Genomic DNA, 13,556 nt, shown 5'->3' on the forward strand with positions numbered 1-13,556 from the left:
ACTCAATGTAACTGCACTGTGTAATGAATTGACCTATACGATCGGTATGCAAGACAAGTTTTTCCACTGTACCTTGGTACAAGTGACAATAATAAACCAATACCAAGAAGATTCTGTGGCACCTTTTCAAAAAGAGCCAGAGAGAGCTTGTCAAGATTCTGGTTAATATTTACCCCTCAATCAAAATCAACAAATCTAGTTGTCAAATACTAGATAGTACAGGTTGAAAGTGAGAAGTGCAAAGCAAGTTTTGTTTAAAAACGGAGAGTGGTGGGTGCCTGGAACGTGCTGCTGGGGGGGGATGGTTGGGGATGGTGGTGGTGGAAGCAGATACAATAGCAATGTTTAAGAGTAATTTAGACAGATGTGAACAGACAGGGAATGGAAGGATACAGACCACGTGCAGGCAGATGGGATCAGCTGGGGTCGGTGCAGACACGATGGGCCAAAGAACCTGCTCCTTTGTTGTACAGTTTTATATTCTACATCTGATCATTAATGCATTGCTGCTTACTTTGAACAAATGTAGACAGCCAGCTCCATCACGGGCACAACCCTCCCCACTGTCGAGGACATCTTCAAGAGGCGGTGCCTCAAGAAGGTGGCATCCATCTCTCACAATCCGAGACATGCCCTCTTCTCATTACTACCATCGGGGAGGAGGTACAGGAGCCTGAAGACCCACATTCAACGTTTCAGGAACAGCTTCTTCCCCTCCGCCATCGGATTTCTGAACGGTCCATGAATACCACCTTGTTATTCCTCTTCTGCACTATTTATTTTTCAAACATTTAATTTTATGTCTTGCACTGTACTGCTGCCGCAAAACAACAAATTTCAAGACATATGCCAGTGATGATAAAGTGGATTCTAACGACACAGTTCTGCTGTTCTTGCATTGCTGGCGTACTTACACTCCAGCGGCAGGTATAAAGTGCAATGAGAATTGGTAAGGAGGGACGCTGCTCTGCAAATGGATCAATACCATAAGTCTCGTAGTTGGCCATTAAAGTCCAGTGCCCCAATTTCCCGCCTCTCACCTGCCCTTTGACCTCTGCAAGCTCACTAGCACCACTTTCCCAGGCACATGCACCGTGGGTCAGTGGGAGTGTGCGGCAACATGCCCCCTTGTCTGACAGCCTGAAGTTCCAGGTCTGTAGTAACCGAAGTGGAACACGCTCTGGGAATGCCAGTGCCGAGGCCCGCTGCCAGATGGGAAAGCCGGAATCACGCTTACTCTGATGCCTCGTAAAGTTCGGGAATGCAGGGAAAGAAAATGGGATTCAAAGTAACGGAGGATGCCCACGTTCCGGGCAAAAGGATAACTCAATAAACATTAGCCGGAGTGAGTTATAGTATTTAACACAGGGTCTTAAACCAGGAGAGCCAAGCTCCATAGGTTTAACAAGTCTTCACCCTCCCTCAGCCAGTAGTACTGCCACTCCTGACCACCATGGGCAACTTAGTGGCATAGCTGGTAGAGCCACTACCTCTAAAGCATCAGTGATTCAATCCAGATCTCAGATGCTGTCTGCACGTTCACTTTGTGGGCTTCCTCTGAGTGCTCCAGTTTCCTCCCACAGCCCAAAGATGCGTGGTAGGTTAACTGGCCACTGTAAATTGCCCCTCGTGTGTGGGTGAGATAAGATATCTTTATTAGTCACACGTACATCAAAACACACAGTGAAATGCATCTTTTTGCGTAGTGTTCTGGGGGCAGCCCACAAGTGTCACCAACATAGCATGCCCACAACTTCCTTATCTGGTAGAATCTAGGGCAAGATGATGGGAATGTGGGGAAGAACAAGTTACAGGGAAGATCAGTGGGATAATGGGAATTTTCTGGGCCAATCGGTCAGAAGGTTGCAAGGAAATATGGAAATCACGGACATTCCCTTTGTTCCTATTTATCCGAGTCAAATCAGGTTCAATTTTTAATCCTTGTCTGTTTTAATGAAAGGTAATTGACTAGAAACGTCAGCTGTTCCTCTCTCTCCACAGCTGCTGTAGGACCTGCTGAGTCTTTCCAGCACTTGCTGTTTTCATTTCACAATCTGCGGTGTTTTTGCTCCAAGCACAGACCTCACAATGAGTTTCCAAGAGTCTTTATTAAAGCTGCCCACATGACATTCCTTTTCCTTCCAAACTTCACCACAAAACAATTCTGAATGATGGATGGCAATGCCCTGGGGCTGGGTGACAATGCTCTGTGTCAGGAGGTGGGTGGGCATGTGTGTGTCTCTCTGCAATTCCCTGCGGCACTGGGAGGGAGAAAACAGCAGCAAGATAACAAGAAGGATGGAACAGCTGCTGGAATGAAATAAGGACATATTCAGCAGGTCAGGCAGCATCTGTAAAGAGAAACAGAGTTAACATTTCAGGTCAAAGTCACCGTTACACTGCTTGACCTGCTGAGTATTCCCTGCATTTCGTAGTTTAATTTCAGAGAGAACAGGACAAGTTAACATGGACTCTGAGCAAAGCAAGTCATGGTTTGTGTATAATACAGGTGCCCATTTGCCCTTGGTCAGACCTCAGGAGAGGTGGTCAGGTCTGCTGGACGACAGACAGTTAAATCGACACGATCAATGGTAGGGTACGTGAAGTCCCTGTGCCAAGGGCACCTCAGAACCAATACACCATGAATTGCCAAGGCAGCTATGGACCAAACGCTGGTAAGTGAGACTGGTATAGACGTGTAGACAAGAGACTAGATGCTGGAATCTGGAGCAAGTAGTAAAAATTCAGCAGGTCAGGCAGCATCCGTGGAGGGAAATGGAACAGTTAGCATTTTAGGTCATGACTGGAAGCATCAACTGTCCATTTCCCTCCACACATGCTGCCTGACCCACTGAGTTCCACCAGCATCTTGCTTTTGTTTTGCTAGTATAGACAGGTACTTTATGGTTGGCATGGATGGAGGGAGCCAGATAGTCTGTTTCTGTGCGTTATATAAACAGCACAGCGGTTTGCTCCCTGGCAAAATAATTGCAGCTCCAACAGGCTCTGCCACAGCCAGCTTGTGTCTGCAGATTCTGTATGACAGAGGTAGTGTGTGTGTTTAATGCCACAGAAGGACAGGAATTGCTCCAAGGGCTGCTTCGTGGTCCACCATTTTATTCCAAGGGCAGTTGGGATGGGGGCATCACGGGCACTGGAATTTACAATTCAACTTGATGTGTGAGCCAAATGCGACACTGACATCGCTTTTGGGTCCTCGACCCCACAGCACTGCCCCGGAGCCAAGGAGTCTAAGATTTTTTGATCACCACGGCATGAAGCAGTGGAACAGCATCTCTGGGAAAGTTTTTTTTAAAAAAGTTACCTTTTATTTTCCCTTAAAGGGCGATTAGTTAATGGAAAGAGGAAAAACAGCTACTTGACAGATGGTGAGCACCCAATGGAACAGGGAAAAGTTTGTGGGCCTGAAACCTCAAGATGGATGACAGACAAGAGGCAGGTGGGGTACAGAAGAGCAAGGACAATTGTATCCCAACCAGAACCATCTCTCCCAAATTCCACCCTCTGGACCACCAGCCCCTCTCATTTGCCCAATTCTTTGTGCACACCCCTCTTACGAAAAGCAAAAGCATTTTTAAAAATCTGGGCCACCTAGTTTGAACCTGCTTGGCAGGGATGCACACTGCTCCTGACAGTAGGTGCTGGAACCTGTCCTCCGACAGGAATTTCTGGAGGAACAGCTGCAGGCCATCCCACACCTTAGCGTGCAAGTCCATGGAACGAGGACAAAACAGCGAGTGAGAGAGCACATCACATGATGTCAATGAAACTGAATTTTAGAAGCCAGATTCAACATCTAAGCTACCATACTGTGCATTTAGTGGTGTGTATAACAAAGGTCTGCTTCCCCCCACATCCCTGGCCAGCTTTCTACAAGCTGCACTAAGAAATTGTCCCTTGGAACCAGCATTCAGAAACTGTTCCTTTTCATTACTTGCCTGCCTGAATGTCAGGTTACTGCTCCAAGGTGTGCTGCCTTGCATCTAGATCAGACACTGCCCAACACACACCAGTCAGGAAAGGAAGACAAGTTTCCACCACCCCCAATCAGAGAGCCAAGGACAACGACAGTGTCTCTCAGCTGCCCATAGATAGACATCAAAACTACAAACAAAGCTTTGAGCAAAAGGGATCAGCTGCAAGAATTGGTTAGGTACACTTCAACAACAATTTATTCAAGCTGGAACTCTCATTTTCAATTTCAAACAATCCACTACAGATGGCCGTACATACAGTCCAAGCCCCAAAATTCCCTCCCTATTGCCACACTCTCCAAGACACTCTGGAAAGAGTGCAAAGATTTGAGGATGCTGCCAGGACTTGAGGGACTGAGTTACAAGGAGAGTTACAAAGTAGGAGAATTCAATATTTATGCCAATGGACAGTGTACAGTATTCATTGCAGCCTCCTGGAGAAACTGAATGCAGACTGAGTGACAGCTTTGCTGAGCACTTGCATTGTCTGCTGTGGTGACCCCAAAACTTCCAGCCGACTGCCGCTTTATTCTCCATCCCACACTGACCCGTGATTTTCCAAAGCCCAACAAGCTTGCGGAACAGCACTTCCATTTCCCCCCTCTCGGTACGCTACAGCCCTTGACATCAGATAACCAGCTTTTACAGTAGGTATTGCAACTGGTTAGTTCTGATGGTCATCAAGCAAGATTGCCACTCCCTGCTGCCTGATCTTTAGCTTGACTGATAGTTGCAATGGTCTGTAATTGACAATGTCTGCCCCTTTTTCTTGGGAGTTGAAGTCATCCCATTCCACACCAGTAGAATACTCTAACCTCAGGATGCGTGAAAAGAGTCAGTTATCACCTGCAAGGTTCAATTAAGTTTTTTAAAAAATAAAACCTCTTTCCAGATTCCATCTGATCAGCATTTTTTACATTTCCAGTATCTACAATTTTTTTCATTTTTGTTACCGGAATGGTTTTGGGACAAGGGGCTCGAGCCCCTCCACAAGGCTGAAGAGTGTGGGGGGTGTGATAGAAAAATAGGGGGCTATGTGGGAGGGAAGGCTTAGAGCAGGATAAAATGTCAGCACAACATTGTGGGCTGAAGGACCTGTACTGTGCTGTAGTGTTCCATGTTCTCTTGTACAGGAGGTTTAATAGAATTGTCGTATCCCTATTTGTGGGGAACAGATGGGAGGCAAGAAGGAACTGCTTACAAGACCGGAGTCAGTACCTGCACAATACAGACTCAAATGGGCAAAGGGACTTTGTTCAAAAAGAAAGCAAGCTGGTAAGCATCAAGGCACTGCCTCACAGCTCCAGAGACTTGGGTTCAATTCTAACCTCTGGTGTCTGTGTGGAGTTTACACATTCTCCCTGTGACCATATGGGTTTCCTCCAGTGATCTGGTTTCTTTTCATAACTCAAAGACCTGCAGTTTGGTAGGTTAATTAGCCACAAGCTGCCCCTGGTTTGTAGGCAAGTGGTAGAATCCAGAGGGAGTTGACGGGGGATGCCGGAGAACAACAAAAAGAAAATCAGATTAGTGCAAATGGGGACAGACTGTGAGCTGAAGGTCCCGTTTCATGCTGTATTGTGATGAATGTATGCATCGGCTGAAAGAAATTGACCTTTAGATACAAATTGGATACATTCCTACATACTGCTGTAGTGGGATAGAACCAGAGCTTTTCCCCCCCAAACAGGCAGCACTGGTACAATGGACCAAATGGCATGGTGGTGTAGTGGTTAGCATAATGCTATTAGAGCACCAGCAACCTGGGTTCAATTCCTGCCACTGTCTGTAAGGAGTTTGTATGTTCTTCCTGTGTCTGCATGGTTTTCCTCTGGGTGCTCTGGTTTCCTCCCACATTCCAAAGACATACAGGTTAGGAAGTTGTGGGCATGCTATGTTGGTGCCAGAAGAGTGGTGACACTTGTGGGCTGCCCCCAGAACATTTTCTGTAATGCAAAAAGATGTATTTCACTGTTTCAATGTACATGTGACTAATAAATATATCATATATCTTATCCTACAGTTATCCAGGTGTGGCCCAACTCATTCAACAAATCCAAACAGGATCAGAATCCAAGGGCATAATCTTCCTCGTAGCTGTCAACCACTGTAGAAGTAATGTCTTATGAGAATAGGTTGAAAGGGCTAGGGCTTCTCTTTGGAGATGAGGAGGAAGAGAGGTGACTTGATAGAGGTCTACAAGAGGCAGAGATCAAGTGGACAGTCAGAGACTCCCCCCCCCCCCCCCCAGGTGAAAATGGCTAACACCAGGGGGCATAATTTTAAGGTGATTGGAGGAAGGCACAAGGGGGATGTCAGGGGTAAGTTTTTTTTTTAAAAAAAATCACAGGTGGGTGCATGGAATACACTGCCAGCAGAGGTTGTGGGGGCAGATACATTAGGGACATTTAAGAGACTCTTAGATACACACATGAATGATAGAGAAATGGAGGGCTATGTGGGAGGGAAGGGCTAGATAGATATTAGAGCAGGATAAAATGTCAGCACAACATCATGGGCTGAAGGGCCTGTGCTGTTATGTTCTATGTTCCTTTTAACCAGCTGTGTTGCTCACTTGTTATAAGAATTTAAGGCAGAAGTGTGTGCTGAGCCATGCCAGGGCAGTGAGTGAAGAGGCCTCAAGTACAAGTGAGGCCAGCACAGCCCAAAGTGGCTGACAAAGTACAGACAAGCAGCATTACAGTACTGCAGCAACCTCTGAACTGTTATCCTTCAGTCACATAACTAATCCAAATCCCTTGCCAAACCCTCTGACTATAATCATCCCCCAACACCTGAGCTGTGGATCTCCTAGTGGAGGCCAGTGACCAGCAAGCTCCATTTACCAACGTACGTCTGCTATCGAGGCTCCAAGGATACCAGGTGTGCCGCAAAGCAAAAATTAGCCATTTAGTTTGGTGAATTCTTCCAAAAAAAATGGTGTTACTTTATTTTCTGGAAGTCTGGATGAGATGTTTAAAGCTCCCACTCAACACCCTGGGCCACACAGAAGGTCCCACCACTTGCTCTGAATAGCAGGGAAATTCTCTGCAGAGATCAATATCATTGAACGAGATTACGCAAACATTTGTCCCAGTGCAATTCAGGGGACCCGAGTGATAACTGCCTGATATTTTTAAAACTTTAGACCCCACAACTGAACTTCAGCTTATTGGTTTGGGAAGTGTGGGAGCTCATTGAAGGCACTATAGAAATACAGGACTTTGGTTTGCACTTTTCTCCAATTCCTCCTTGTACAACAAATGCTGAATATAATGGCCTAGATAGATCCCACCATTTATTTCAGTACCACACAATTGAAAATGCACCTTACTACACTTATGGATGGATTTCTGGACCAGTGTTATCCAGGGGTTGGGGGTGGAGGGTGGGGCAGGGGAAGAAAAGTGAGGCAGGAAAGTTTACTTCAAGCCAACATAGGTTAGCCAATGATCTTATTGATTGCAGAGCAGGTTTGAGGGGCTGGCTGCTACTCTGGAATCAGAGCCGCTCATTACAATGCAGTGTAGTTTCTACACTATTGCAGGTTAACTTCTGGGCTGGTTTGAGAGTGTTACTGACACTTGAAGTCATCACCCTCCCCAGCAATGGTCATATACAAAGCAGAAAATGCTGTAAACAGTCAGGAGGTCAGGCAGCATCTACTGAAAGAAACAGTAGATGTTTCGGTTATGGGGAAGGGTCTTTGACCTGAAACATTAACTGTTTCTCCTTCCACAGATGTAGTTCAACCCGAGTATTTCCAACATTTTCTGGGTTTATTTCAGAATTCCATCGGCTTTGACTTCCAGCAAGGGATAAATGTACTTGAGAGAATGGTAACATGACAAGATTAAAGGGTTTTGTGTGGGCCAACCTTATTGGAAAGGCTGCTCCTCTAACCTCAGGATGAGGTAAATTCCACTGGTGTGGAATGGGATTGTGTGTAGTTCCAGTTATCTTTTCATCATAGACACCAACTTCTACTTCTGATAAGGACAGACAGGCAATGACAGACTATTAGAACATAGAACAGTACAGCACAGTACGGGCCCTTTAGCCCACAATGTTGTGCCGACCTATACAAACCTACTGCATGATCAATCTAACCCTTCCTTCCTACCCTCATTTTTCTTCCATCCATGTGCCTATCCAAGAGTCTTTTAAGTGTCCCTATTGTATCAGCCTCTACCACCACCCCAGCAGTACTTTCCAGGCACCCACCACTCTGAAAAACCTACCTCTGACATCTCCCCTGAACTTTCCTCCACTCACCTTAAATGGTAGTCCTCTGGTATTGGCCATTGCTGCCCTGGGAAAAAGGTGCTGACGGTCCACTATCCATGTCTCTCAATCTTATACACCTCTATCAAATCACCTCTCATCCTCCATCGCTCAACTTTTCCTCAAGACATGTTCTCCAATCCAGGCAGCATCCTGGTAAATCTCCTCTGCATCCTGTAAAGCTTCCACATCCTTCCTATGAGGCAACCAGAACTGAACACAATACTCCAAGTGTGGTCTAACCAGAGTTTTATAGAGCTGCAACATTACCTCGCAGCTCGAGCTCAATCCCTTGACTAATGAAGGCCAGCACACCATACACCTTAATCACCCCATCAACTTGCATAGCAAGTTGACATCCATCAGTCAGGCAGCAGGGAGTGGCAGTGGTAAATCCTCTTTCAGTAGCAATTCCAGTCCTATGCTGGGCACCTGTCAGAACTCTGCATAGTTCCAGGCACCTACTAAATGCTGTTCAGGAAATAATGCACAATGACAGTTCAATTCCTTCTCCATGATATGCTTCTGGTAACAATGGCATGGCCCATGACATTCAAATTGTTTGCACTATTATGAATACTATTTAAAAAATTGTGCATTTTGTATACAAAAAAAGACAAAATGAAAACAAGGAGCTGAAGCTCAGGAAGGGAAAGTCAGGTCAGGATCTGGACAGCCTTGAGTGATCATCAAGAGGCGAAGTGATAAAGGAATCATTGTACGCAGGCCAGACTTAGAGGCATCAAGATTGAGGGGTGGTGATGGGGAGGGGCTTGAAGCACCAGAGCAAGGAGTGGACCAGAACCTCATGACCAAACCCTCAGCAGTCCAGAAGACAAGTGTAGGTCAGAGAGCACCATGGTTAGAGATGGGTAATCATGACTTGCTTCAAGAGGTCACAGAAAAGGGCTCTTCAGCCCACCAAGTGCACACTGACCATCAAATACTCATTTACACCAATGCCATATTCACCACACGTTCCCATCAACTTGCCCCAGGTTCCACCACCCACCAGGGGCAATTCACAATGGCCAAGTGCAAGAGACCGAAGCAAATAAAATGGTGGACAAGCCAGGAAACTGGAACATTTACAAACAAATCTTGTGGGAGAATTGCACATTATCCCCACCATCCACTTCAGAAGATCAGCTTCAAACAGGTAATGTTTACTAATTCCCAGCCAATGGAGGGGATGGTTTTAGCTTTACATCAGTGCAAAAGAATGCTCCCTCACAGCCTACAACATTCAGCAGCTCCAGGAATCCTGCATAAATACTATTTTCCTTCGACTCTATAATTGGGAGTGTTCTCAGATTTCCTTATGACACAGGAGGCTGCAGATTCATGGTGCATTCTGGGAATTATAGCTACATTTTGAATCCTATAATTATCATGTTTTGCACAAAAGGTAAACAATCCCAAGCAGAAACAAAAATCTCCTGCTGCCTGATCAGTGTACTGCAAATGGGAAAATAATGTAGGGCTTGTTACATCTGGAAAATGAAGGAGCTTGGTTCCGTTCAACCTTCAAACAGCTGGACTGGGGTGGTTTCAGGGAAGTAGATTTAACAGCATAAAAGGGAATTTTCCCACTCAGTGGTAGATCAGGATTGGGAGCAGAGTTCATCTCTCAGACAAGGTGTTAGCCGAGATCCAATGCAAAAGATCCAAAGCAAATCACAAACAACAAACACTTAACAGTAATCCAGCAACTCTTGGCCCAGGGGATCTTTCTTTGCTACATTAGATGAAAGGTTGTTACTTCCCCTCACTGGTTGTTTAGCCCAAAGTGTGTTTACAATCACAAACTCTTCCCTCTGAGCTCAGAGCATTCCTCAGCAGCATCCTTGAACAACGAGCCTGAAGCTCAGCATCTGATGTGGTTCAATCACCAAGGCAGATCTCAATGTTCAGGCATTGTATACATTTCCCAAGTGAAGTCAGATTAAGTGCCCATCAGTAGAGTCACAAAAGGAGAGCCATGGCACAAGCTGGCAACAGATTCAGTGTTGCCACTGTCACGTTAGCTTGCTGTGGTATCCCCATTCCATAGGGTTACACAAAGGTGCTTAACCTTTTTTTGGAAAGAAACATTGGGCTTAAGGGAACTGGCCTGGGATAGACCAGCCATGATCATACTGAATGTGGCATAGGCTTGAAGGTCCTGGCGGGCTAATCCTGCTTTTTTTTTTGCATTCTTGTTCCCTTGAGCATGGTCTTATACTGGGAGATGGGAACCCAGAATACTCTGCAGATGGAAGGCCTGGATAGAGTGGATGTGGAGAGGATGCTTCCATCAGTGGGAGAGTCTAGGATCCGAGGGCACAGCCTCAGAATAAAAGGGGCATCCCTTTAAAAACTAGATGAGGAGGAAATTCTTCAGCCAGAGGGTGGTGAATCTGTGGAATTCATTGCCACAGACAGCTGTGGAGGCCAAGTCATTGGGTGTATTTAAGGCAGAAATTGCTAGGTTCTTGATTGGTAAGGGGGTTAGGGGAAGGTGGTGGGAGAGAATGGGGGTGGGGTTTGAGAAAAAAGCCATGATTGAATGACAAAGCAGATCCAAATGGCCTAATTCTGTTCCAATATCTAATAGTCTTCTGATTATCAGACAATATAAACTGAAGGATTTTTGGGAGGGGGGTTGCCTGTGGGAGGTGAAGTGGGGGGTGGTCCAGGGTCCAACATCTTGGTAAAGTTGGAGAGCAAGAAAACCTTCTGGGGTCTGACCCCACCTGGTTCTGTGTCATGTGAATGGCATTGGGTATCAGAAGGAAGCCAGAGATTTATGCCCAGACACTGCCCATGTGGTTTAATTTGGGATTGGGCACTTTGCCATGGTCACAGCATCATCCTCCATGCAGTGCCAACTCTGCAGCAGGGAGTAGCACCTGCCAGACTATTTCTTGCCCAGGGATAAATCCAAGGCTGCAGCTTGACCACAAGGTGCCAGAGCTATAAACCTTGAGCTGCAGGTAGCAGAGTTCAAGCCTCTGGTGGTGTTAAACCCTTATACCAGTGATCAACTATACAGATGCACTGAAGAGCAAGATTGAAACAGAGCTAGTCTATCACCACACTAGTACTGGGCACAATCATTGTCAATTTAAAGAACCCAAAACTGAACACAGCATTTCCAGGGACCTGATCACACAAAGGTGATCAGATTTGATTCTGAATTAGTCAAAGTTGAGTTTATCAGATGCACAAGTCCATGTGTGTACAGGTGCAATGTAAAACTTACTTGCAGCAGCATCACAGGTACAGAGCATCGTACAAGAACCATTCAAAGGAAAACAAATTATACACAATTTTTTTTTTAAAAAACCCAAGGAACACAATTAGAACAAAAAGAAACAAAGTCCATTTTAGTGCAAAGTGATTATAGTGTTGCTAAACTATAGTGATTAGGGTTGTGGCAGTTGGTTCAAAAACTGAATGGTTGAAGGGAAGTTGCTGTTCCCGAACTTGGTGGTGTGGGACTTCAGGCTTCTGTACCTCCTGCCCGATGGGAGCTGAGAGAAGATGGCATGGCCCAGATGGTGGGGATCTTTGATGATGGATGTTGCCTTCCTGAGGCAGCACCTCCTGCAGATACTACCAATGGTGGGGAGGGATGTGCCAGTGATGTTTTGGGCCAAGTCCACTACTCTCTGCATTAGAATTAGATCCCCGTGTGGGTAAGGGTACTGGCGCATTGGATCAGACAGCATTTGGAAAGCAGGACTTGGTTTGGGGTATTACCAGTCATCAGGATTGGCTTTGGGTGGTTCTGAGCAAATCAGGCAGGATTCCAATCTTTAACCACCTCCCAATGATTCCCATTGGAAAGTATGTGATCCAACATGGAACCTCTGGATAGAAACAAACTATTTATACACACCTGCTCCCACCCCTCTACACCTAACCCCATCAACATCCTACTGATGTACAACATCTGGTTAGGTTGCGATGCATTGTACAATCAAGGCTGTGGTAACTCACCATGTTTGCTTGGTACATTGAGAAGGAACTGGAGGGTTTCTGCACCCATAGACCTCAGTTTTCAGGATGGAGAATCCAGCTGTGAATACAAATGGAAGAGTAATTTCAGAAAACATCACTACACAGACTGCTGTATGTTAGCCATGGGCAGTCAGCTACTCAGCACTGTGACCCTGCCCAATAAATCATAACGTTTCTCAATCACAGCTGAGAACAGTGCCACTTGTCAGGAGACACACACACACACCATTCCATTATGTAGCTAGCCCTCACACTGGTTTCTGTTGATCAAGCTACAAATTCAAATCTTTATACCAAACTTTTCAATAGATCGTTTGCTGGAATCCGCCTCCCAACTGCTGCGGAAACACCATTTGTATTTGTATACTTTTCCAGATGCAGCAAGACAAAAGGGTAACAATTAAAATGGACCTCTTTCGCCAAGTTTTAGGTCACGTTCCCAAATATCTTTTCATCTGGCTTGGGAACAGATAGAGTAGCTTAAAAAGGCAGAAGGTGGTGATATTTGGCAAGGGAATTGATAAACTGAGCACAAAACCACTGCTAACAACTTCTCCTCCCACCCGTGTTGGAAATCTGAAAAACAAACTGCTGGAAACACTTGGCAAGTCAGGCAGCACCTGGGGAGGGAGAAAAATAGTTAATGTTTCACATTGAAGACCCTTCTTCAGAACGGAACCTCACTGTTCTGTCTCAGACCCTAAACATTGACATTTCCCTCTCTACGTATCCTGCCTGACCTGCTGAGTGTTTCCAGCATTTTCTGCTTTTATTCCTCCTCCACACTACGCACAGACTATGCAGGGAAAGCTCCTGAAAAGGTAGAAACATTCCCTGCTACAGAGCAAGCAACTCCAGCATTTCCCATTTTCATTTTGCAAGCAGGAATTCTGAAATTCACACTGTGAAAGAGTCGGAGCAAAGTACTGGAGCAGCTCAGTCAGGGAGTAACGAGGCTACAGAATGATGTTTCAAGAATAGTCCCACCTTTAAGGGGGCAAACTCCAGCAATGCAGGGAATGATGGGCAGGTATGGTGCTACACTGATAGTCAAACTTTAGTGTTTTATATTGAATTGAACAACTAGGGTCTGGTGCTGAAGATGCCACTGTATCAATAGATAGGGTGACTGGACAGATTAGTGATAATTTACTGACTGGGAGACTAACATTCACTGTGCAACAGTGAAGCCAGTTCTCCCCCCCTCCCTTGTACTTACGACGATGGCAAGGGAAAGAAATAAAGAATCCCCACAGTACTTAAGCACAGCCA

General features: G+C 45.6%; 1 long non-coding RNA gene across 1 annotated transcript in view; it reads right to left on the reverse strand.

Moving 5' to 3' along the window:
• The window catches only part of LOC127584980 (uncharacterized), a 45,987-nt gene that overhangs the window by 14,236 nt on the left and 18,195 nt on the right, over positions 1-13,556 (reverse strand). Inside the window, exon 2 of the long non-coding RNA XR_007958452.1 lies at positions 12,264-12,342. This is a non-coding gene — a long non-coding RNA (uncharacterized LOC127584980). The remainder of the gene's footprint in view (positions 1-12,263; positions 12,343-13,556) is intronic.

The sequence above is a fragment of the Pristis pectinata genome, chromosome 31, assembly GCF_009764475.1.
Source record: "Pristis pectinata isolate sPriPec2 chromosome 31, sPriPec2.1.pri, whole genome shotgun sequence".
Taxonomy (NCBI): Eukaryota; Metazoa; Chordata; class Chondrichthyes; order Rhinopristiformes; family Pristidae; genus Pristis; species Pristis pectinata.